The following is a 24796-nucleotide window of genomic DNA, read 5'->3' on the forward strand; positions in this document are numbered from 1 at the left end:
CACCCTTGGTCCTCCGAGGCAACCGCTACGCGTATCAGAGCCCTGCTTCCTGAGAAGGCCCGACATCGCCTGTTAATGGGAAGTAGAGAATAAATCTGTTTTCTTTTTTTGCTTCCGCGCGCGGACCTTTGCTTCGCTTTGCTTATATTAAAACTGCTGTTGTTTTACCCACAAGGGTTGTTTTGTTTTCCTATCTTATTTTCTTTCCCTTCTTTGCCCTATTGAGAAAAAAAGGGGAAAGGGGGGGAAGTGATAGAGCGACTTGGTGGGTACCTGGCATTTAGCCAAGGTCAAACCACCACAGCTGCCTTTCTTGGCAGATGTCATGAGGACTTAAAATCTTAAATACTGAAGACTATGCTGTATGTCACTAATCCAAAAGATTAGAAAGAGTGTTAGGCAGGCTGAAAAATAAACCTCTGGGCACTTATGTCAAGCAGCTGGGTGTACAGAAGCTTGATGTATATGTTAACTCTGAAATAACACATGAAAAGGTGACAGTGAGTGAGCCTGTCATTCATTCTGTCTGATCTTGGCACATGGAAATAAACGTAAATTGTAGAAGAGCCTTGCTGTATGAGACCGGCACACTTTTCTTTTTTTTGTTTTTAGAGGGACTGAGTGTGGGAGGAGAGAACATGGGAGTTCAGTCAAGACCTGGGGTAAAAAAAATGTTTTAGGGAACACAGAAGGCCAGAGGTTTTTCTTTAGTCAACCACTTTCTTCCTCTTGTTGCTTGACAGCAGGACTTCTGAGTCACAGATGATTCCAGAGTTCCTGGGTAAACTCATTCCTTGCTCTTGCAGACCTGGTCAGGGCTGCATGCTGAGCAGGACTTTGCACATTTGGCTTCTCTCTTGTGCTGCCCTGAGGTTGGGGGCATCTCTTGAATCTCCAGACTCTTTCTGGCCCCTGGAGAGAGGTGGTGGGTGCAGGCACTCACAGGGCCCTCAGCCTGCCGGGGGGGTCTGCCTGCTGTGGCACTAGTCGGCAGAGGTGGGAGAAGAGCTCTGAGACCGTCTACCCAGCCTGACTTGCCGGTGGTTAACATCATGGCTCAAGTCACCAGCTGTAGTTGTCTGATTGCAGGGCAGCCTTCAGTGCTGTTTTATGCATTAAAAGACATGAGTCAGTTTTGGCCAGTGTGTATCTGCTAGGCTATGCATAGTTTTAAATTGAATTAAAGTGCCTCTGCTCTTTTTCTTAAGAAGTTATTTTCTTCCTCCCCATTGAGCTTTGCTGTACTCTCTCTGCTCTATCACTGGTAAAAATGTTGAGTGATAAAATGCCTCTTGCCTTTGAAGTCAGGTCTAATAATACCAATTTTTAAACCAATTTGAACTCTTTAGTGGAAGAAGATAGGACAATGATATGGCAATCATTAGTTTCTTGTTTCCCCCTAATCTAGTAGAATGCATCTTATTGTGGCCTTTGCTAACTGTAACCACAGCAGCAAATAGTGATGGGTATATCGCATTAGGATCTGCCATCTCAGTGATCATATTCTGCTTCCAGATGCCTTACACAGGTCACAAAGTAATTTAACATTCAACGGCGATACATCAGGATGGTGCAGAAAATTCCCTCCTCCCTTTCAGAGAGATGATCCAGGTTGTTCGGGACCTTGGAGCAGGAGCTGACTTTCCCAAAGTCCAGCAGTATCCCAACCTGCCCCTTACCAAGCAGGCTGCTGTGTAAAGGTCAATGAACTTGTCTGCCCAGATTAGTTGGAGGGGCTGTACAGGGATCAGCAGGTGGAATGAAATTCAATCTATACCAGCAGAAGAGTGGGAAAGTGGCTGAAGGGGACGGGGTGTATTGGAGCTTTGGTAGTAGGGCACTCCCTGTTGTGGGGTGGAGGTTTTCTTAAACCAAAAGCCTTTTAAGGTCAAAAAGTTTTCTATTAGTTCTATTTGTTTGCTGCTGGTTTGCATTCCAGACTCTGGCATAGGAGCTGAGCAGCACGGAGTGGCATGTGGTGCTTTTGGAGAGTATTTATGGTCCAGGCACAGACGTGAGTGTAACACTAATGTGCCCTGGAATCAGAGGGAGGCGTGCTGGTGCAGGAGGTCTAGGGTGAGTGCAAAAGCAGTTGTGATTACGGAGGAAGTTAACAGGTCCGGCTCCTGTCCCCAGCACCTTGTAGGAAAGACTGAAAACAGCAGCAGAAGTGGTGCACTGGATGCGGAGAATAGCTGAACTTTATATGAATAAAATATGTAATTGATTCTTCTTTGAAGGATCAGTTAAATTACTCTTGACCTCTCTGAAAATGAGAAAGGTAAACGTGTCCAGTTAAATTTCCCATTTGCTGTGTGCATAAACAAGTTTAGAAAAGTGAATATTTGCTCAGCCACAGGACATCCTGAGACCAGTATGAGAGCAAGTGGGATAAATTGTTTCTGAGGAGTGTCTGTCGCTTCCTAGAGAAGTTAAAAAGTCATGTCAACTTTTACATGTCTAAAGCCAGAGAAGATCTCAGTCCTACGGGGTGATTTTGTAAGAGAATGAAACAGAAGAGTGGTTAAACTGCTCGGTTGAGTTACCTACCAGAATTGCATGTGTGCGTGTTGTTACTTCTCTTGGGCACTTTAGAAAATAATCCCCTTCTCAAGAGGTACTAAGCTGAATACACTTCTAGCTAGTGATTGCACCTAAGGACGTAATACTTCTAAGGAGAAATAGAATTTTCTTTTACGTTATTTAACAAATTTGCCTGTGGCCTATCTCCTACTCCCTTGTTACTAACAGGAGTTTTTCTGAACAGTTCACAAATGTGTCAGTTCTGTAGTTACAGGAATGTATAAAAAGTAAACTGTGCTCACAGATACATTAGAAGAAACCAAAAGCATTACACTTGAGTATGAAAAGCTGCATCATGGATGTACAATCTGAGCACACACCCACACAGATATGACTGAAGAGAAATACCCATGAGGTTGGTTATTTACTGGAGAATTGCTGTCCTGCTGTTTGTTGATGCTACTCTGATACTCTTAGGAGGATACGGGGGGGGGGGAAATAGAATACTTTTGAAAGTGATTTGTGTGTGTTTCTGAAGTACTGATTGATCGTGACTCAAAATATTTGGCTTCAGTATACTTTAAAGTCATGCAGATACAAAACCAGATGAGCAGGGATATGTCTGAGGATTGTGTTGATGCTCCTAACCACAGCTCAGGTATCTCTGTGGATTCCATCTGGTGTATTTGCAAAAGAGGCTCAGTCTCCACTGCTCCTGCCTCTGTGTTAAGTAGTTCCCCTTCAGGGGTCTGTTGCCTGGCTGTGGGGTTTTTCTCATACCCAGATAAACTGCGCCTGTCACTGACCTCACGACAAGCCTCGTCTGACCTATGAAATGTCCTGCTCTCAGCAAGAGTGTCGTCTGGGACAGAGGCTGCTCAGGACGCAGCGGCCAGTTACAGACCACACAAGGGCAGCCACGAAAACCGACTGAAACGTGTTTCTGCACGCAGGTTCCTAGGTCAGCCTGGCTTTGGTCAGGCAGCTGCTGACTTGACAGAGAACTGTCTCTTGCCATGCATGTCTGTGTTCCCCTGCAGCTGCAGCTGCAGCCGGTGAGTCTCTCTGTTCCAGTTTGGGGCTGGAAGACTCTGCTGGAGCCTGTTACCCCTGGTCTGGAGTTAGCAGCGAGGAAGCACCACACCTGCCGTGCTCCTAGGTGATACAAGTGTTGTGCCACTTTCATTAGTTGGCATGTTTTTTCTGAAGTCATGCTCTCATTCTCTAGCATTGATATAAAGCTGCCTTAAGCCAGGAAGAAGTGAGCACAAGCTCTAAGTGTACAAAACTCTTTTACTGACATGATGACATCCACTGCAGGGGTCATACCATGTATTTCTGCTGATGGAGAAGCTGGCACTCTGCTGACTTCATTTAACTACTGTGGAGGTGGTGTGTGAAGCATCAAATTGGCAGTGTCCACTGCTGTTAGACTCCTTATATAGCTGTGCTGTAATCTTGGAAACAAACTTCTGTTCATTCTCTATCAAATAATTACCTAGAAATTTCTTTAAAAATACTCTTTTATGTATGTTCCCGTTTTCTCTCACAAGTGTGCGTTTGACTCAGGGAGATTTTAAGCCAATATGAGTCTTTACAATTGCATTTATTTTAAGCAAAGCATTGATGTACCTAAGCTGAGTTGAACCTCTAATCTAGGAACGCAGGAGTGGAGACTTCCAGCATCTGAGCACCGGAGGAGATGGCTGTTGTAACTTGGATGGAGGGGGAAGGAAGGACTGAATAGAGTCGAGATCTCTTCTTGTGGATTTGTCGTAACTTTGAAGCATAAGGTGGAAAAGGTGCTCTGTATTTATGCCCTACTCAGCCTCTGCTTATGGTACTTAAGGTCCGGGCTTCTGCAGTCACTTCTTTGGACCCAAACTGTATGAGAGAATTTATGGTGTATGGGTGAGTGGAGTCAGAGGTGGGGATTTGTGGATGGCTGTGTCGGAAATGAGAAGTAGGAATTCTGCAGGGGTGTCTGAAGAGCTGTTGGGAGGCCTGTGCTGAGAGGGGTCTGGATGGCGGGACTGCTGCATCTGATCTGCCTCCACGAGGAGCTGAGGCTTTACTCACCTGCAGGGGTTTGTCTCTGCAACAAGCGTCTCAAGTGTGCGTGTGAAAGAGAACGTGGGGTGTTCTTGTGTCGGTGATACTGGAGGCAGAGAGAGAGGAAGTACAACCTGGATAGCGTTATAGAAATTATTTTTTTGGAGCTCTACATCCCTAAGCAGGTTTTGTTCATGTTAGAAAATAAATAAAAGCAGAGCCTTGCTCCTCTGCCCCAGAGAAGCCGCTCCTCCCTTACGAGGTGACTGGGTGTGATGAGGAAAAGGGAGGGTGGAATTTTCTTGGTAATTTGTGGAAACTACTTGCAGCTTCCTTACTAGATATAATTTGCCCTGGGGAAATAATTTGGGAATGACTGTGGTTCACTCAGGTCAGTACTTTGTATTTGCGAGTGACTGGAAGTTTGTGTTTCTGAGGAGGGGACAAAACCCCTCTGAGGACAGTTATAGAGCAATTGTACAGATGTGAAGCCTTTTTCTTGACTAGAGCACTCAGCTTGGCCCTGTGTTTTGCAGTACTTTCTATCTCTTCCATTAAAGATGTGTAGCAAGTGTTTGGGGATATTTCTTCTCTTCCTGAAAATAATTGCATTAGAATTCATATTTCTGCCATGCTCTGTTATGTGTAGAAATAGTTAAAATGGTGAATGTTAATTTTTCTACTGAAAACTCTCAGGAAGAAGATAATCCAAACGTGCTTTTTCTTGTTTGGAAAAGACCTCTAATCCTTATAAAGATGAGATTGCTCTCTTTACTGGTGTAGTGCAGTTTGCTGTGTTACAAACACAGACAGATTGATACAGGTGTTGTGTCTGACTGCAGCGACACTACAGTTGTTGCTGCTGTTCCTATTTGTGGCTTCTGGTGGTGGATGCTGCACAGGCAGGTTGGTATCACTGGTTTGATGTGTCTGTGCTCTTGGCCAGTCTGTGCTGCCCAGCGCAGGTGTGATCTCTGCTGGAACTGGAAGAAAATGTTGCAGCTGGAGGGTGGTGGTGGTGAAGGAAATAAAGCAGCAACTGCACAGTGCCTGTGCTGCTTCAGAAGTGGTGGTGGGGAAGGTAAAAGAAAATGCAAAAGGTGGAAAGTGAATCTACCAGCAGCGTATGTGGGTTATTTGGGGGCCCTCTATAGCTGATGAGGCCCTTGGCTGTTCCATGGTAGTGCTTTTCCCATGACATATTTCTGAAGATTGAGAAGGTCTGATTAACAAAACATTCAGTATCTATTTTTCCATTAGCACTGACAGAACTAGTTCTGCAGGTGCACACGAGCCAACTTCCCAGCCAAATGAAGCGACCAGGCGTGGACATCCCGTCCCCTGCCTGGAAGGGGTCTGTGCCTCCTGCCTGCGGGGGAAACCCGCAGGGTGATGCTGGAGCCCACCCCGGCTCGCCGGTGTCTTGTCTCCCGTGGTGGCCCCATCCCAGGCCCCTGCCCCCATTTGCTGGGGTGCTGCGCACCCCTCACGGCATTTCAGGGCGCAGGAGCCACGGCCGTCGGGCAGGAAATGGCCCAGGCTGCTCCATGGCCTCCCCAGCGCCAGCCGGTGCAAAGAGAAGAGCATGAGAGCTGAGTGCCCGCGGAGAGGAGCGACCCGGCCCGTGCGGTGCCCTCATAGCTCCGGCCAGTCGGTAGCTCGGGGTCTATAACATCAGGCTGCTTTTCTTCCCTTTGCTCATTACTAGGTGGGCTGGTTTTTTTTTTGGCTGCACACACGCGAAATGTCTGTTGGTGGAAAACTGGATTTGGCAAAGTCCTAAGTGGGGTCAAACCATTTGATTTGGCTTCATTCTTGAATTCAGCATCTGGTTGAACCAGCGGGCACACATGGATCTGAGCAGGCGTATCTGAGTTTGTCTAGCAGATGTAGGCAGCTCTTTGTGCTGTACTGCTTATGTGTCCTGCATCAGCAAGGACAAAATTGTTACATGAGAGGTTAATTTGTAAAAATAATCCTCAGTTATAAAAACAGACAGAAGAGACTTTAGCTTTGGAAGGTTTAATAATTTTAAAGCAGTGGCTGAATTTTCTGCAGTGAATTGTCTTCAAAGCAAAATAAGCTAAAACGGAAAAAGCCACCACCCTTCTGGAGTAAGCTTACCCATTCCTGAGAAATGTTTTGCATAATTATAGGAGTGTAATGATATCTGTTATTTCCTGGAGTAAACAAGTTCTCAGTATGATTTCTTTAAAAAAAAAATCAAAAAGGGGATGTTAACATTTATATCCCTACAGTCTAGTAGTAAATAATAGCTGGAGTATTCCTTTGCTCTGTTGTTAAAGGAGTTAAATCTGAGATTCAGTGTTCATTAAAGCAGTTTCCTAGCTGCTTGTTAGAGACTCTGCTTCTCTGGAATGTTTTAATTTCCAAGAGGGTCACTCCATGTGGAAACAACCAGCTTAATTGCAGGTGGACCTGGGAATGACAGCCTGTTTCAGGATTGCTGTGTACAAACAGTCCACAGGAAATAAATATCATAGAAATTTAGACAGAAAATGTGCGTTGTTTTCCATTCTAATTAAACTTTGTGACATCTGAGTTTTTTGGTGATAGTTTTCCTCTTCTCTGTTAGATCCTGCCTCACATCTTCTCAGTAGCGTAAATATTTCTGTGGCATCACTCTGGAACAATTTCATTGTGTATTTCTTTCTATTTCAGAAAAGTCAACACAGAAATATTGAATATATTTAATTGAATAGTGCAATAAAACCACATGCAGCTCTGTAAATATGCAGCTGTATATATACACTCAGTTTAATGTATGCAACACTGAAAAAATTTGATACTTTTGCTGTGTTACTTACGAGCCCAGTAACTCTGGGTGTAGCAGAACAAATACTCTCTATTCACAGATTCTCTACTGCTGTTTTACTTCCAAGGCAACAGCTCATCCTGCAGAGATCACCTATCCAGAGCTACCAGCTGGACACTCTTGCGTTTTGAATATATTTGATATTATTATCTCTTATTCCAGGAAATGACACTTCTTAGAGTGAAGGATTAATTTTCCACCATGAGCATCCTCTGGTGAACTGAGTCATTGGGCTCATTCTTTAACACGAACAGAACGTTCTGTGTGAGACGTGACATAACCCTCCGCTCACCTCACTGAGCATGTCAGGACTGTCAAACCTGTCCCTTTGGAAACAGCCGCGTGTCCCCTCCGCAGCTGGGACAGGCCCAGCAGGAGTATGTGCTCAGGGGCTCTGGACACAACCGCTCGCACGGCAGTGACTTTTGGTCTCAGCCTGTTCTCAGACCTCAAAACCTTTGAGAATCTGGATCCTTGAGAGCAGCTGCAGCGGGGATTGGCAGATCCCTGCAGTCCTTGGCACTGACGCTCCCAGCTCCCTTCTAAGAGAGAGTCTCTTGGCTCAGGGTGTGTTCGTGCTGCTGTCAGTGGTGGCCGTGGGTCCATCACAGTGTGGGAAGGCAAATCTGGACGCACGCTGGTGTCCGTGGAGCAGCTCTCTGGGCTCCCTGCTAAATGTTGTCACATTTGCACTGTCACTATCAAGTGAACGTGATCACAGAGGTGCATTTTTCTTGGCTTCAGGTACCCTGTAGCTTTATCCTTCACTGCATTAACTAATTCTGTAGCGTTAGGCATTTGTCCAGCAAATGTCTTTGCACAGATGATGCACACATACCTTCCCTTGGATTGTTTAACAAGTAACTGCTGATGTGTACGTAACCTATCACATGGCATTTCTTGGCACCATCATATCAATAACTTTAGATTGCTCTTCATTGACTGAAACCTCTGCCTCTGTGGTTCCCCAAACCAGGACAGGCAGCTGGGTTTTTCTTTGATACTTCCCTGCATGGCTCCATAGGCTGAGTTCCTCCACAGTTTCTCATTTGCTTGGTTTCTTATGTGTGGTCTTGGTTCCATGTGCATCCAGGGAGATCAGTGCATATCTGAGAAGAGCCTGTCATCTGGGGCCGTGATTTTTTTGGAAATAACAAATTTTACTGCCTGGTAAATATCCAGTGGCTCACACTCATCTTCATAACAGCAAAAAGCTCAGTGTTTGTCTCCTGTAGAAGAGGATGATGTTTAAGTCTTCAGCAGAAAAAACACATAGATAAATAATTGTCTATTCTTTGAGAAATCCTTTGAAAATTACACTAGGCAGTAATTGTGAATGAAATCTCCTTGCTGCAATAAGGAATTGTTTACAGAAAAGCAGTTATATAGCAGAAGATGCTGGGTGTGTTCAAGAACTGTGTTTGTGGAAACCTGGAAGTTGTCTGGAGCAGTCAAATTAGGAAAAGTGTGATTGACTTTAAATTACAGTGGCTGGGCCATGCTTGGCTGACAGCAGATCTAATACTGAAATGGGAGAGTTTTGTGACATCCTTGGATTAAAAGTATGTATCGGGGGAGGGGCACGGAGTGGGAAAGGAGCATCCTTATTCCCCTTGGAAGGAGCTGGGGGGAAGCAGGAAGCAGGTGGAGGATACTCTGCCTGGGACAGGGCGGGTGGTTACAAGCTGGGAGTTTCTCCCAGGCAGCCTGCAAGGCAGGATGATGAGAGGCAGCTCAGAGATGAGTGATCCTGGTGCACCTCTTTCGGATCCAGACTGAGCGGATCCTCTCGTACCCCATGCAGGGCAAACCGGTAGCACTTGCAGAGTGTTGAACTTTGTCCCAAAACCTACTAAAGTCAGTGGGATCATGGATTGCAGGGAACACTACACTTCAATGCTTAAATTAATTAATTAAATGAATTAAAAGCAAATCAATAATGAATGTCCTGTCTCATCAGGCAGCTGCAAGCATATTCAGAGGTTAAGGTACCGACCAGAGCCGTGTGCGTGTGTCTGTGTGCCGGGGTTTTAGATTCCTGATTGTCGCTTTACGCTTTACAGTGCTATGGAGCTTGAGGTGTTGGAAGAAATAGACTTCTGCCAAGGGCTTTAGAGACAAAATCCTCTCTGACTGACCTGTAACTAAACACTGTGCAATGTTTTTGCAATTTAAAGGGTTTTAACCTACCTGAATACTATAGAAAGTTTATTTTGCCATGATGAATAGCTACGGTATGGAACTCATTGCTACAGTACACCACAATGCTTACCTGTGTGTATGGATGATGAGATCTTCTGTAGTTACGAAAGTAAATAAATATCCATGATGAACATAACCCCAGGGGCTCAACAAACAAAGAAACAAAAGTTCTGTGGGATATTGAGATGTGGATGGGGGAATCGAATTATCAGGGACAAAAGTCATCTGGTCCGTTGTTAATATGGGTGCTTGTAAACTCCTCAGCTGTGATAAACGGAAGATAATTCCAGAAGTGTGCAGAACATACATGGTTAGCAAGTACTATCTGAAATGTGATCTCTCAGTACCCCTCAGTAGCTTCTTCAGATGTTTGTGCCATTGCCTGAGACCATCAGAAGCACTGTAATGGAAGAACCTAGGAAGAAATCCTCCATAGCCTTGTCCATTTTTCTTTGGTATTATCTCTTGGTTGGTCTGCTTGATAACCTCCCTTTGATACATCCATAACTGCTTAAAACAGGAGATTGTTAGCAGACTTTGAGGAGCTATTAAGCAATGAGTGTGAGCTAATAATTTTGGAGTGTGCAGGCAGTCATGGTTCCAGTGAAAGAAGTTCATGGGGCTCACCAGAAATCACCGTTATGCTTCAGGTGTGAAATTGCAGGTCCTTCCTGGTGGCACCTCGTGTGCACTGGACACACTAAAAGGCACTGCTGGCTCTGTCTGCTGTGTCTTGTTCCAGGAATGCAACGACATTGTGTCTGCTGCAGCAGGCTGCCTTCCTCCTCCCCGCTCTGCAGACTCGCAGGCTGCCACTTACAGGGACAGGGGTAGAACCATCAGTGGAGGAGAGAAATCCTGCCCTGAGGTAACCTGTTCTCAGGGGTTGTTTCAGTGCATTCTGTGGGGTAGGAGTGCTAGAAGAATCTGGGGTTTATGTTTGAGAGCACTGGTGGTAGGTGCTTGCACTTGATTTGGCTTTGGTTGGGGTGACAGAGTTGGTCTGTGTTGTACAGATTTCTGTCAGTCTTTGGTAGGCGACGTGTGCCAGAATTACCGGGAGGTGGTTCTCATTGCCTTAAATTGCATTCTTTAACACAGGAACATGGTGACACTGCTCAAAAGCCTCTGGATACAGAAAGGATTAGGATCACACCCACAGAGGTGTGGGGGTGTGTGTATAGTGTAGTTTGTGCATTGTCAGCATATCTTTGGCACTGATGAAATGACACGTTGTCCTGGTTTAACCAGGATAGGGTTAAGTTTCCCCAGCAGTGGCGGGGGAGCTCTAGCCGGATTATTCAGATACCATGCGGACGTCACATCCTGGCAGGTCACATTTTTCCTGGCACGGGAGCATGGTGCACTCGTGGTTTTGTACATCGTGCTTCTCACTGCTGTATTTGGTAGCTATTTTGCTCTGTTCATTGCTATCACTATTACTGTTATTGTTATTGTTGTTGTTTGTTGTGTTGGTATTGCACTGTTGTATTAAACCTTTCCTTATTTCAGTCTTGGGGCTTTGTATTTCACTCCCTTTGTGGGGGAGGGGTAGCAGCCACGTGGTCTCAGACCCCGGCAGGGGCTAAACCATCACAACTTTGGCGCTCCAATGTGAGGCTGGAGAAGACTGAAATAAGGACAAAAGGAGAAGTGTGTTAGAGCAATCTGTTAAGTATAATTTTTTCTGGTTTTACTTGTATTGTTTGATAAGAAATGTTTGCAATGCTGGCCAATTTGCTTGCGTGGTGGGGCTGGATTAATCCTCATGTCCACTCTGTGCTCCTAGTACTGGCATTTATTGTCGGTGGAAAATGTGTCAAGGGCTTTATTTTGCTACACTGGTTACTGTCTGCTTATAATGGGCTTGTTTTGCTGCTTGTGGGGGTGAACCGATACCTGTTTGCTGCCTGGTCTTTTGTTTGGGGTCTCACCCCCTCTATGGGTGAGCCAAGGGAAGAGATTCTCTCGGTTTTTGAGAGTTTCAGCTATCCCTGGAGCACCCAGGCCACTGTGCTTGTGGCTCTGTGCTTTCTGAATGTCTGCCAGATCTTGTTTTGGGCCATGCGGTACTTCTCCAACAATAGCACCACCAGGAAACCTGCCCCGGGGGCAGATAGTTATAAATGGCTAGGTATGTGGGAGAAGATGGGCAAGTACCTGAGTGAGTGGTCACCCCCAACGTTCTGGGATTTTACTCCTGAACAAGTGCAGAGTCCTGATAAACTGGTGGAGTGTTTGGAAAAGGTGTGCTGCCAATCTGACAAACCCCAGGAGATGCAGCTCGCTGCAATGTGCTGGGGGCTTGCCCATGCTTACCGCATCGCCCTTAACACTGATCACTGCCCTCAAGGGGGCGAAAGAGCTGCAGGGTCTGAAAGTGAACCTGCTGGTACAGCAGCTGGGCCAGGGGGACAGGCAGCACCAGTACCGGTCGCCTCCACCAGCACAGCAGCTGAGCCGGAGGGACAAGGAGTACCAATATCAGTTGCCCCAATACGGAAAACCAAATATACCAAAAAATCCCCTCGCAGTGCACAGGGTGATAATGAACCAGGCCCATCACGAGAGCAGGAGGAAGAGCCGGAGGTAATCATCCGATCTCTATCCCTCAGTGAGTTGCGAGATATGTGGAAGGATTTCAGCCGCATTGCAGGTGAGCAAATTTGCACCTGGTTGCTCCGGTGCTGGGATAGTGGAGCTGCTGGTTTGGAATTGGAGGGGAGAGAGGCCAAGCAGGTGGGACCTTTAGCCAAGCAGGCTGGTATTGACAAGGCAATAGGGAAACAGGCTCAAACCCTCAGCCTTTGGAAGTGACTCCTGCTCGCTGTGAGGAAGAGGTACCCCTACAAGGATGATGCTCTATGTTGGTTAGGCAAGTGGACTGACATGGAGAAAGGCATCCAAAACCTCAGGGAAATGGCTGTGTTTGACATGATCTATGGTGATCTGAATGATGAGCAGTCACCAATGGATCCAGATCAGGTCCCTTGCACACAGCTGATGTGGCGGAAGTTCCTGCAAAGTGGACCAGAGGGACATTCCAAAGCATTAGCAGCAGCATCCTGGTGGCGAGACACTCAGACAGTGGATGAAGTGACTATGCAACTCCGGCACTATGAGGGAAGTCTCCCTTCCTCCCAACATGCTTTGGTTTCAGCCATAGAGGAACTGTCTCAGAGGCTCCAGAAAGTGGAACAGGACATGTCCTATGTTCCACCTGCACGAGCCGATGTCTCAGCTATTAGAAGCAGGCGTTTCCCCACACAAGAGAAGGGCAGTAGAAGGTACACACCATGGGGCACCCTGTGGTTCTTCCTCCGCGACAATGGGGTAAACACGAGAAGGTGGCATGGACAGCCCACTTCCGCCCTAGCTGCACGAGTACAGCAACTGAAAGGGAAGACCACCATGAAAGGGGAGTCTTCCAAGAGAGATGCAGCTCCAGTGTCTAGTCAGAAATCCCCCAGACAGAATAGAATGGCCAACAGTATGCTTGACCCTCTTGAGGGGACCAGGAAGTCATTCCTGCAGGAGTCACTCTTAGATCAAGTGAGTGATGGTGAGCAGGATTAGAGGGGCCCTGCCTCCAGCCAGGTGGAGGAAAGGGATAATCGGATTTACTGGAAGGTGTGGATCCGATGGCCTGGCACATCAGAACCACAAGAATATAAGGCCTTGGTAGACACTGATGCACAGTGCATCTTGATGTCATCAAGCCACAGTGGGGTTGAATCCATCTGCATCTCCGGAGTGACAGGGGGGTCCCAACAGCTGAGCCTATTAGAAGCTGAAGTAAGCTTAACTGGGAAGGACTGGCATAAGCACCCCATTGTGACTGGCCCAGATGCCCCGTGCATCCTAGGTATAGACTACCTCAGGAGAGGGTACTTTAAAGACCCAAAAGGGTACCGGTGGGCCTTTGGTATAGCTGCCCTGGAGGAGGTTGAGCAATTGTCCACCTTACCCGGCCTCTCAGAGGACCCCTCGGTGGTGGGGTCACTTAAGGTTGAAGAGCAGCGAGTGCCAATTGCTACCAAGACGGTGCACCGGCGGCAGTACCGTACTAACCGAGATTCTCTAGTCCCCATCCATCAGCTGATCCGTCGACTAGAAAGCCAGGAGGTGATCAGCAAGACTCACTCACCTTTCAACAGCCCTATATGGCCAGTGAGAAAACCTAATGGCGAATAGAGACTGACCGTGGACTACTGTGGCCTGAATGAAGTTACGCCAGCAATGAGTGCTGCAGTGCAGACATGCTAGAGCTCCAGTATGAGCTGGAGTCGAAGGCAGCCAAGTGGTACACCACGACTGACATCGCTAACGCGTTTTTCTCCATTCCAATAGCACCAGAGTGCAGGCAGCAGTTTGTGTTTACTTGGAGGGGTATCCAGTACACCTGGAATCGATTGCCCCAGGGGTGGAAACACAGCTCCACCATTTGCCATAGACTGGTCCATACTGCACTGGAGAAAGGTGGGGCTCCAGAACACCTGTAGTTTATTGATGATATCATTGTATGGGGGGACACAGCTGAGGAAGTCTTTGAGAAAGGAAAGAAGGTAATTGAAATCCTTCTGAAGGCTGGTTTTGCCATCAAGCGACAGAAAGTTAAGGGGCCTGGAAGGGAGATTCAGTTCCTAGGAATAAAATGGCAAGATGGGCGTCGCCACATCCCAATGGAGGTGATAAACAAGATAACAGCCATGGCCCCACCAACCACTAAAAAGGAGACTCAGTCTTTCCTGGGCGCTGTGGGGTTCTGGAGGATGCACATCCCAAACTACAGCCTGATTGTGAGCCCTCTCTACCACGTAACCCGCAAGAAGAACGATTTTAAATGGGGCCCAGAGCAACAACAAGCCTTTGAACAAATTAAGCAGGAGATTACCCAGGCAGTGGCTCTCGGGCCAGTCCGGACAGGGCAGGAGATTAAGAACGTGCTCTACACCGCAGCTGGGGAGAATGGCCCTTCCTGGAGCCTTTGGCAGAGAGCAGATGGGGAATCCCGAGGCCGACCTCTAGGCTTTTGGAGCCGGGGATACAAAGGCTCTGAAGCTAACTATACCCTGACTGAGAAGGAGATACTGGCAGCGTATGAAGGAATTCGAGCTGCCTCAGAAGTGATCGGCACTGAGACACAGCTCCTCCTGGCACCTCGACTGCCGGTGCTGGGATGGATGTTCAAAGGAAAGGCTCCCTCCACACATCATGCAACAGATGCCACATGGAGTAAATGGGTTGCGTTGATAACACAACGGGCTCGAATAGGGAACCGCGACCCCCCAGGATTAGTGGAAATGATCATGAACTGGCCAGAGAGCAAAGATGCTGGGATGTCACTGGAACAAGAGGTGAAACGTGCTGAGGAGGCCCCACCATATAATGAGCTGCCAGAGGAAGAAAAACAATATGCCCTGTTCACTGATGGGTCTTGCCGCATTGTGGGAAAACATCGACAATGGAAGGCCGCAGTGTGGCATCCCACACGAGAAACCACTGAAGCTGTTGAGGGACAAGGTGAATCGAGCCAGTTCGCAGAGGTGAAAGCCATCCAATTGGCTTTGGAGATTGCTGAGCGAGAAAAGTGGCCGAGGCTCTATATCTACACTGACTCGTGGGTGATGGCAAGTGCCCTGTGGATGTGGTTGCAGCAATGGAAACAGAACAACTGGCAACGCAAGGGCAGACCCATCTGGGCCGCTGAAGTATGACAGGACATTGCAGCCCAGGTGGAGAACCTCGTTGTGAAGGTGCACCATGTGGACGCCCATATACCCAAGAGTCGAGCCACTGATGAACATCAACATAACCAGCAGGCGGACCAAGCTGCTAAGATTGAGGTGGCTCAGGTGGACTTGGACTGGCAGCGTAAAGGTGAACTGTTCATAGCCCGGTGGGCCCATGAGACCTCGGGCCACCAAGGCAGAGATGCAACATATAGGTGGGCTCAAGATCGAGGGGTGGACCTCACCATTGACACCATCGCAGAGATCATCCATGGATGTGAGACGTGTGCTGCAATCAAACAAGCCAAATGGGTGAAGCCCCAGCGGAATGAAGATCGATGGATGAAATATAAATATGGAGAGGCCTGGCAGATCGACTACATCACACTGCCACAGACCCGCCGAGGCAAGCGCCACGTGCTCACAATGGTGGAAACAACCACTGGGTGGCTCGAAACTTATCCAGTGTCCCACGCCACCACCCGAAATACCATCCTGGGCCTTGAAGAGCGAGTCCTGTGGCAACACGGCACCCCAGAGAGGATTGAGTCGGACAACGGGACTCACTTCCGAAATAACCTCATAGATGCCTGGGCAGAAGAACACGGCATCGAGTGGGTCTACCGCATCCCCTACCATGCACCAGCCTCCGGGAAGGTCGAGTGCTACAATGGACTATTAAAAACTACATTGAGAGCAATGGGGAGTGGAACCTTCAAACACTGGGACACACATCTGACAAAGGCCACTTGGTTAGTGAACACAAGAGGATCTGCCAATCGAGCTGGCCCGACTCAGTCAAAACTTCCACGTGTTGTGGACGGGGATAGAGTCCCTGTGGTGCGCATGAGGGACCTGCTGGGAAAAATGGTCTGGGTTAGTCCTGCGCTGGGCAAAGGCAAACCCATCCACGGGATTTTTTTGCTCAAGGACCTGGGTGCACCTGGTGGGTGATGCAGAAGGATGGAGAGGTCCGATGCGTGCCACAAGGGGACTTGATTGTGGGTGAAAACACACTGTGAGTTATACTGTGCTTTTGTTAATTTTTCTTTGTCAATGCTAATTGCTAAGTGGCAGCTGGATGTGACGCACATGGTATAGAATAAAGGGGTGGATTATGTCCTGGTTTAACCAGGATAGGGTTAAGTTTCCCCAGCAGTGGGGGGGGAGCTCTAGCCGGGTTATTCAGATACCATGTGGACGTCACATCCTGGCAGGTCACATTTTTCCTGGCACGGGAGCACGGTGCACTCGTGGTTTTGTACATCGTGCTTCTCACTGCTGTATTTGGTAGCTATTTTGCTCTGTTCATTGCTATCACTATTACTGTTATTGTTATTGTTGTTGTTTGTTGTGTTGGTATTGCACTGTTGTATTAAACCTTTCCTTATTTCAGTCTTGGGGCTTTGTATTTCACTCCCTTTGTGGGGGAGGGGCAGCGGCCGCTTGGTCTCAGACCCCGGCAGGGGCTAAACCACCACACACGTCCATGAACTTTGTTTCTTTAAGCTGGTGTCTCTTGTTCCCCCATAAAATGAAGTGCTCTTGTAGAACTTACACTTCTGAAACGAAGAGCTTCACTCCACAGTCAGGACTGAGTATAACTGTTCAGCAGGGATTCTTTATTCGCACCGCTGGGCAGCACTGGAGATCGCTCCACCATGAGTGCCACACTTACTAACAAAACACTCTGACTAATATACACAAAAAGCACACATATGCATCAGATTCCCTGGAAAAGGCAGTCTTATGTTAATGGGTTCTCAGCATTCATCTACATAATCTGAGCATGCGTAGTGAAAATAGACTGAGGGTCTTCTCCCCCCCTTGGTGGTCCACATTGTCTTCCTCACACTGTCCACTAGTTGAACTTTAGGTTTCCCATGGAGTGACCTCATCCATCCTTCAGCTCCTTCAGTTCCAAGGGGGTGGTTTAAACCAGCTTCTAGTCGCTTATCTCGACACTGGAGTCTTGTTTTTAGGTCCCTGTTGTCAGGGATGTACTCAGGGAGTTTACCAGACTGTCCAAGGCCTGTCTTATCTCCATTAGGCAAGGAGTTACAGGTTTCAAAACATCTTACAAGTGGGTAATGACTACAGACTAGTTAGGAAGAGTATAAATGAAATTATATACATTGCAGTAAAACACGGGAAAAATATGAGCTAGTAAAACACAAATGATAGTTAAAGTTAAAACTAAATGTCTGACTTTACTAGTCCCTATACATTAGCAAGAACTCGAGGTCTTGTAATTTCAAGTACACTTGTAGCAACTTCCCTTCACTTCCATATATCATAACTACGTAGCATGAAAAACTTTACAAGAACTTCCCCATTCTAGATGTCATTCCTCTCTCTTGGGAGTCCGTTTGTGCCTGGGTGGGCAGCAACTGTGTTGTCTGGGGGAGCCCACAGGGTTTCCCCGCCCTGGTCAGCCCTCGGGAGCCCCACTGTGACATCAGAGCTGCCACTGTGACATCAGCTGCCACTGTGACATCAGAGCTGCCACTGTGAGGTCAGAGCTGGCACCCACCAAGCCCCGCGGTGCGCGGGCAGGAGCCCACAGATGCCCTGCGGCTGCTGCCCTGGGCAGGTGACACTGCTGGGGCTGAGGGGACGAGTGGAGCAGGGAGCTGCCTTAGACCAGAGATGGTGAGGACAAAAGCACCCCAGAGAAGATGCCGAGGGGCCTCCAAAGGCTCCTTGGGGAACAAGACAAATCCGCAGCCCACGGGGAAGGCGGCAGGGAGCAGTGGGTAAGAAGTGGGCTGCTGCTGCCTGGGGCGCTGGGTCAGGGGGGCAGCAGGGACGCAGCCCAACATGGGCAGTGGGGCACGGAGCAGCATGGGGAAGAGCCAGGGGCCTCTGAAGAAGAGCCTGTGGCTTGCGAAGCCCCTTCTGTGGGGGGGGCTGGGCTGAGAGCCTGGCTGGCTCTCCTGGCCAAAAGCCGGCGTGCAGCAGGGGCTGTGGGGACCTGGTGCTGCCACACGGGGAGGTGTCTCTGCATGGGGAGGCCGAGTCCCTGGGGCCTGACACTGGCTCCCTCTGGCCATTGAGGCGCTGTCCTGCCTGGCTGAGGAGGGCAGCTCTGTGGGGAGGAGAGGGGTCGGAGGACCACCAGTGCCCAGGGGAAGCAGTGGGGAGTCCTGGTGGGGGACAGCAGCTTGTGCGCCCTCTGCAAACGGCCATGGAGAGGTGCCTGCCGAGGGGCAGGTTGGTGCCAGGGGCCAGGGAACATGGAGGGACGGGGTGAGAAATGGGCTCTGCTGCCAGTGGGCTTCCCACAGCGGGGGCTGCTGCTGCCAGCCTGCTTCCTCTTCTCCCACTGCAGGCCTATAGAGCAAAGGATGGGGAGGGGAGAGGGGGGGGACCCTGGAAACAGCCCAGGTGTGCTGCCCTCTCTCGATGCAGCGGGGGTGGCCCCCTCAGAGGCTTCCCAAGGCCGACCTCTGGCCCAGGCCTCAGCTCACACAGCATGGGGATGCTCGGCAATCAGCATCTCTCTTTTTTTTCTCATAGGAGCCCCTGCACGAAGGTGAAGCGGGTGACATTCTTTTTGCCATCAACTCCCAGCTCAGACACTCAAGAGCCTGCGAATTGCAACAAGGCCATGGAAATTGCAAGTAAGCTCAGCACTGCTGCTTGCTGGGAAGTCCTGGGGGGTGAACTCAGAGAGCCGCTCTGTGCCAGAGCTCTGGCCAAATGTCCCAAGTGGCAGGAGAAGTGGGGGCTGCCCTGCTCTTTGCCCCAGGGAGGGAGCGCGTAGGACTCGGTGCCCGCTTCTCCAAAGGGAGAGCAGGGGGTGTTCCCCAGCCAGCAGCTCGGGGGTCCCACTTGGGCATCGAAGCCGGGCACTGCTCATGCTGTGGCCGTTCTCAGGGAGAAGCTCGAGCCAAGCCCCTCTGCAGCTTTGCTCCCACACATTTGTCAGAGGCCCAAACTTTGGTGCGGGAGCTGCCGGCAGTGTTGGAACAGTGTGCACATGGAAATCATGTTCCTCCTGGGTGCTGCTCTGTCAGCTCTATCAGCAGCAGGCTTCCAAAACAGAGGCTTTTCAGCCTGAAAATGGAAATCCACCTGTGACGGGGTTTGCTCAAGACTTTGCTCATTGACAGACACAGGACTCCCTCTTTTTCAGGCAAAAGATGGCCTCACAAAGAGGTTCTTGCAAGCCGCCTTCCTGTTGTTCGCAGTGGCTCTTGGTGAGTTTGTGTGAGCGAACATGCTGGGTGCCAGCTTTCTGCTGGCCAGCTTTCCTTCTGGGCCACTATGTGTGGAAACTCCCGTGGCCCAAGTTCTTCCTGGGTATGTCCTTGACTGGGACTTGCTTTTGGACTACCAGTAAGACTGGGAGTCTCCAGCCATGCTGCTGCTCTGGCCACTGGTGCAAATGGCTTGCTCAGTCTGCAAACCTGCGAGAGAAGGGTGTAGGTATTTCCAAACCCAAACTGGGGGCTCCCAGAGAGGCCGTGCAGGGGGACTGGTAGAGAGGTGCCTCTCCTAGCCTGTGCAGCCTGGTCTCGGTGCTCACTGAAGCAGTGAGGGGAAATGGGGAGCAGCTCTGGGGCACTGAGCACACCTGAAGAGCATGCCTGCGCAGTCCCCTCAAGCCTGGGGGGATGGCTCCTGGTCAGAGGCACGTCCTCTCTCTGCACCCCGCGTTACCCACCTTTCAGCTAACCTGCTGCCCCAGCCCCCAGGGAGGAGACAAGGTGACTGCAGGCATTGCCAGCAACCCCAGGCAAATAACTGTCTCTTGGTGATTTGAATTGCAGCTGGTGGTTACTGCTGGACCTCGTTGCCAGCGTGGAGCAAGTGCGCAACGGGACTGGTGGAGGTCGGTGACTCTGGTGGGACAGGGACCTCCTGCAAGGGAGCGTTGCTGACAGTGGCTGGATAAATCACAGGCTCTTCTGCTCCCACGCAGGATGACCCAAAGAAGCAGCAGCTTTTGCCGTGTCTTCCTAGGGAAGCCTCTCCTGGGAAGCCCTGGCAGCTCTGGTAGTGGATACTTTAACAGAGTGTTCGTCCCTTTCAGGAGCTGAGACGCATGTATGAAGCACACCTGGAGACCCTGCGGTAAGAGATGTTTCCTGAGCTGGAATTGGGTCTGTGCAGAAGTCTTGGCTGACCTCGTGCTACCTGCACTCATTTTCCTAACAGCCAGGGCTCTTGTACTTCCCTCCTGCCTTTCCCTTTTGCTCGACCTGGTGAGGAAGGGAAGCACATGCAAAGCTGGGAAAGCAGACGTGTCTCTGCTGCTTGCTGAGCTCAGACACTCCCCAGATGGGCAGCTCTCTGGCAAGAGCGGCTTTTGTCTTCCTGCAGGAATTTGCACACTTTGTTGACAGAGCAAACCCAAAAGAGGCAGCTTCCCCTGGAGAAGATGGCTCGGCTGAGAGCGGAGCTCAACAGTGCAAAGAAGGTGACCCTGCATTTTGGGGAAGGAGGGTTGGTTGGGCAGAACCTCTGAGAAAGCACTCCTTGGGGGGGTTGTTGGGCTCAGACTGCTGACTGCAGCAAGCCAGCCTTTGCCAGGGGCTTGCTGGGTGAGCTTCTGTGCTGCACAGGTCCTTCTCTGGGCCCAGTTTATCTGGGCTGCTTCAGGCAGTGGAGGCATCCGACAGCCTTCCTTTGGCACGCTGGGGCCTCTGGCTGCTCTGGCCAGGCCCCGGAGGCAGTGGTGAGACCCAGGCGTGCTCATGGGGTCACCCATCGCTGGCGGGGCCTGAGCCCATCTCCTGGCTTACCTGCAGAGCATGGAGGGTGGGGATGGGAGGGTGGGGACAGGAGGGTGGGGACCCTCATCAACACTCCTCGGGGCCATAGCCACAGCCACAGATACTGTTCCTCAGTCCTCGTGGCTCACACCAGCAGCAGAGTGTCTCTTGGCTCTGTGGACGAGGCTTGACTTGCACCTCTGACACTGACCCTTTGCTTCTGCAGGCGCTAGTAGCCACGCTGAACTGCCCACTGACATGGTCCTTTCCTGTGTTCATTCACAGCTTTTCCAGGAAGTTCAGGAAGACAACCAGGCAGTGCCTTCAAAAGTCTATATCACAATATCTGACTGGGCCCTGAAAAGCTCTGGTAAGGACACTAGAAGCTCTGTCTCCTTGCCCTGTGCTTGTCTGTAGCACTCCCCAAAGGAGGCTGTGCTCCCCAAAATGGGGCAGCTGAAATGCTCCATGGGGTCCCAGAACCAGGCTGTGGCAGAGCAGCTCTCTTGGGCTCCCTCCCAGTCCTGCCCTTGGCCCCTGCACGGGTGCCTCTGGCGCTGCCCCCGCACATGTTCCTGTGCTGATGGAGGGGCTCTTCCTCTGGCTGCATCCGGAAAGGGAATGGCTGGGTCACCCTTTGCTGCCCACGCAGTGAGCCCTCAGCTTTGCTCTGCTGTTATTCCCCCAGCGCCTGCTGCTTCCCAGCACCCTCAGACTTTCTCCTCGTGGCGCCGTGGCAGCAGCAGTCACCAGGCACAGGGATGCCGTCCCTGCCCCGCGCAGCCGAGCACCCCCACGGCCTGGGGATGAGAACAGCACTGACAGATGTGGAGCTGCTTGGCGGCACCAGAAATAGTGTCTGAGCACCAAGTGCTCCTGGTCTGTGGCCTCTTGCAGTCACCTGCTCTCCCTTCCTTATAGGTGCCACCATCGACACGCAGAGAACTTCGGAGACCTACCCTGCAGAGAGAACTGGGGCTGCAGGGTTGTGGGGTTGTTCTTTCCATCCAAACCTCCTGATGCTATTTTGCAGGTACCGTAGCACAACTCATTCATCAGTGCTGGTTTCCTTCCTTCCTGTGAAACTGGAACCGACCTCAGGGCTCTCCCCTCTGCCCCCGGCAGTGCTGCTCCAGCCCACAGTGCTGATCAGGTTCCTGAAACCAAAGCTCACACACAGGGCTGGGCCTGCTAGAGATCAGCGGTTCCCCTCAGGAGGGGAACAGAGCTGAACTGAGCGGAACTGCTGCACCTTGCCCACAGGCCTCTGTCCCAGCTGAGTGAAAGACTTTCTCCCTGGTGACCCCCTTTCCACACTTGTCCCTAACGGTGCCTTTTCAGGGGTGGGAGGTGGGAGGTGGGGGGTGCCCTGCAGAGCTGCTGGGCAGAGAGGTGTTTCTGTAAGGTCCTGACTGGGTGGTTTCATAACCAGTGTTCTTTTCCATAACACTGAGAGCTCCCTTTGTCAGGCAGGGAAGGTGACCTCCTGCTTCTGTCTGTGTCCTCACAGGTGCCTCATTTCCGAGCTGCAATAGCCTCCCCAGACACACTGGTCCTGTGCTCCAAGCGGCACGAGCAGTTGTGTTGTCCCCAACTCACTCTCACCCCTCACTGCTCTCTCGTTCTAGTTGCAGCTGGATGTGTCCCCAGGGAACTGCTGGCCTTTCCCAGGGCACCAGGGCCAGGTGGTCATCAGGCTTCCAGCACGAGTCTGTCTGACTGCCGTCACTCTGCAGCACATCTACAAAGAGGTGTCTCTGGGAGCATCGCCAGCGCCCCCAGAGACGTCGCTGTCTTCGTAAGTCTCTGCTGGGCGCTTCTGGTGGGGGTCTGGCCCTGGGGAAAAGCCATGACAGGGACTTGCCTGCTGGCTTTTGTGCACCCTCTGGGGTGTGTGTCCTGCTCTCTGCTGAACACTGCGCTGCCCTGTGGGGATACATCAAGGGCTCCAGAAGTTTCATCCCTCTCAGGACATATTCTGGTCAAAGCACCTCAGGGTTCTTGACCAAAAGGCTCAAGGCGGGGACGACCTCCGCCCTGGCCAGTCACAGACTGCTCCTGGAGCCCGGGAGAGGCTGGGTACCTGACAGGGCTGAGCCAGTGCGCACGTCCCCTCTTTGTGGGGACGAGTCTGAACTGCTCTCCTTGTGCTATGTCCCCAAGGGAGTGGACCCTGATGGAGAGGAGGAAGTGTTGCTCATGACGTTCACCTATGACGTGACAAAACACGCCATGCAGACCTTCCCTCTGAAGGTACGCTCCATGCGCGGGGGCAGGATGCCGGGGAGCAAACCAGGATTGACTGGGAGTCCATGGCAGGGGGTGTGTGAACGCTTCCTCCCTGGGCACAGGGCCCCGGGCCAGTGCCCAGAGAGACCTGGCGGGGCTGGCAGGGCTGAGTAGCAGGCGGTGGTTCCAGCAAAAGGGGAGCAAGGGCAGTGTCATGCTGTGGGAGCACGAGTCCTGAGAGAGCCCTGGCTGCAGCCACCACCCTCAGCAGGGCCAGCTGCACACACGGCCCCTCCACCAAACGGCGCCTTTGTGCCCTGGAGAAACAGGGACGGCCGGTGGCCAGAGCTGCTGGGCAGCACTGTCGCTGCATCCCGTGGCCCCCTGGCAGCTGGACAAGGCCCTCTCCTTGCAGCAGAGCGTCCCCTTCTCTGCAGTGCTCCCCCCTGCCAGGAGGAAGGCAGGCAGAGCAGGCAGCGGGGCCTGGGGGGCTGCGCACCAGCTGCCCCACGCACAGAGCCCCTCTCTGGCCTCTCTGTCGGTGCAGAGCAAGGGGCAGGGGGAAGGGGGACGCAGCCCCAGCCGGGCCGGCAAGCAGAGGAGGCCAGGAGCCTTCCCCCATCCCGTGCCCCGGCCTCCCCAGCAGCCCCGGCACCAGCAGTGACCCCGATGGCAGCAGCCACTCCCACCCGCCTTCGGGAGCTGGTTCCTGAGCAGGAGCAGGGCTGGCAGGGAGATACTGACTGCACTGTCGCTCTTAACACCTCCATTTCCTTTTCCCTCGTGTCTTCACAGAACGAGTCATTTCCCAGAGCCTTTTCACACGTCAAAATTCTTGTGAAGAGCAACTGGGGAAACCCAGCATACACCTGCAATTACTGAGTGAGGGTGCACGGGGTGGTGGCAAAACCAGAAAGCCTTGACTGAAATCAGAGAAGAAGAACGGATATAAAAAAGAAAAGTGGGGGGATGTTGACGCAGAAGTCCCGGACACAACTTATACGACCAATGTGATCAAGTTGATGCCACTTTATTAAAGGATACACAGCAATTTATACATTATCACAAGCTTCACATGCCGCTGTCTTATTGCTAATAGGCTAAAGCTAGTTGTTCACGCTGCCCTCTATGATTGGTCCCGGTGTGGTGTCCACGCGCTGCTCTCCCACTAGGTAGGCAACCTGCTTTCAACAGTCCAACTTCTTTATCTTTTGCCCAGGAATGTAGTTTCTAAATCTATCTTGGCCTTGCTTATGTCCTTGAACACAGCTGCAGCTTGCTGTTACAGTGAGGCCCCTTGGTCTAGATTGCTCACAATATGTCCTTTGTTTTCCAGCCATTCCACAGGGGGAAATAAATAAATGATGTGGCAGTTCAGATCAGTGTAGAAGATTGGTCTCCAAAGTGAAGAAGACCCCTTGGAGGCAGGGCAGGAATGCCCGCTGACATGGCCACTGCCCAGCCTGCCGGCGGGGGGTGTGGAGCCACCAACAACACTTGGG

The 24796-nt window shown here is 50.8% G+C and overlaps 2 long non-coding RNA genes across 3 annotated transcripts; both read left to right on the forward strand.

Moving 5' to 3' along the window:
* The first annotated feature begins 1938 nt into the window (after nt 1–1938).
* Nucleotides 1939–19793, forward strand: LOC141952282 (uncharacterized). Of its 2 annotated transcripts, none has more exons than XR_012631596.1 (3): nt 1939–2014; nt 18865–18968; nt 19484–19793. It is a non-coding gene; the product is annotated as an uncharacterized LOC141952282 (long non-coding RNA). The 2 variants fall into 2 exon arrangements; XR_012631595.1 differs by having other exon boundaries at nt 1945–2076.
* A 3041-nt stretch (nt 19794–22834) lies between these two features.
* On the forward strand, nt 22835–24227 carry LOC141952035 (uncharacterized). Its single transcript, XR_012631536.1, has 3 exons — nt 22835–22863; nt 23229–23318; nt 24090–24227. It is a non-coding gene; the product is annotated as an uncharacterized LOC141952035 (long non-coding RNA).
* The last annotated feature ends 569 nt before the right edge of the window (nt 24228–24796 follow it).

The sequence above is a fragment of the Strix uralensis genome, chromosome 19, assembly GCF_047716275.1.
Source record: "Strix uralensis isolate ZFMK-TIS-50842 chromosome 19, bStrUra1, whole genome shotgun sequence".
Classification (NCBI taxonomy): domain Eukaryota; kingdom Metazoa; phylum Chordata; class Aves; order Strigiformes; family Strigidae; genus Strix; species Strix uralensis.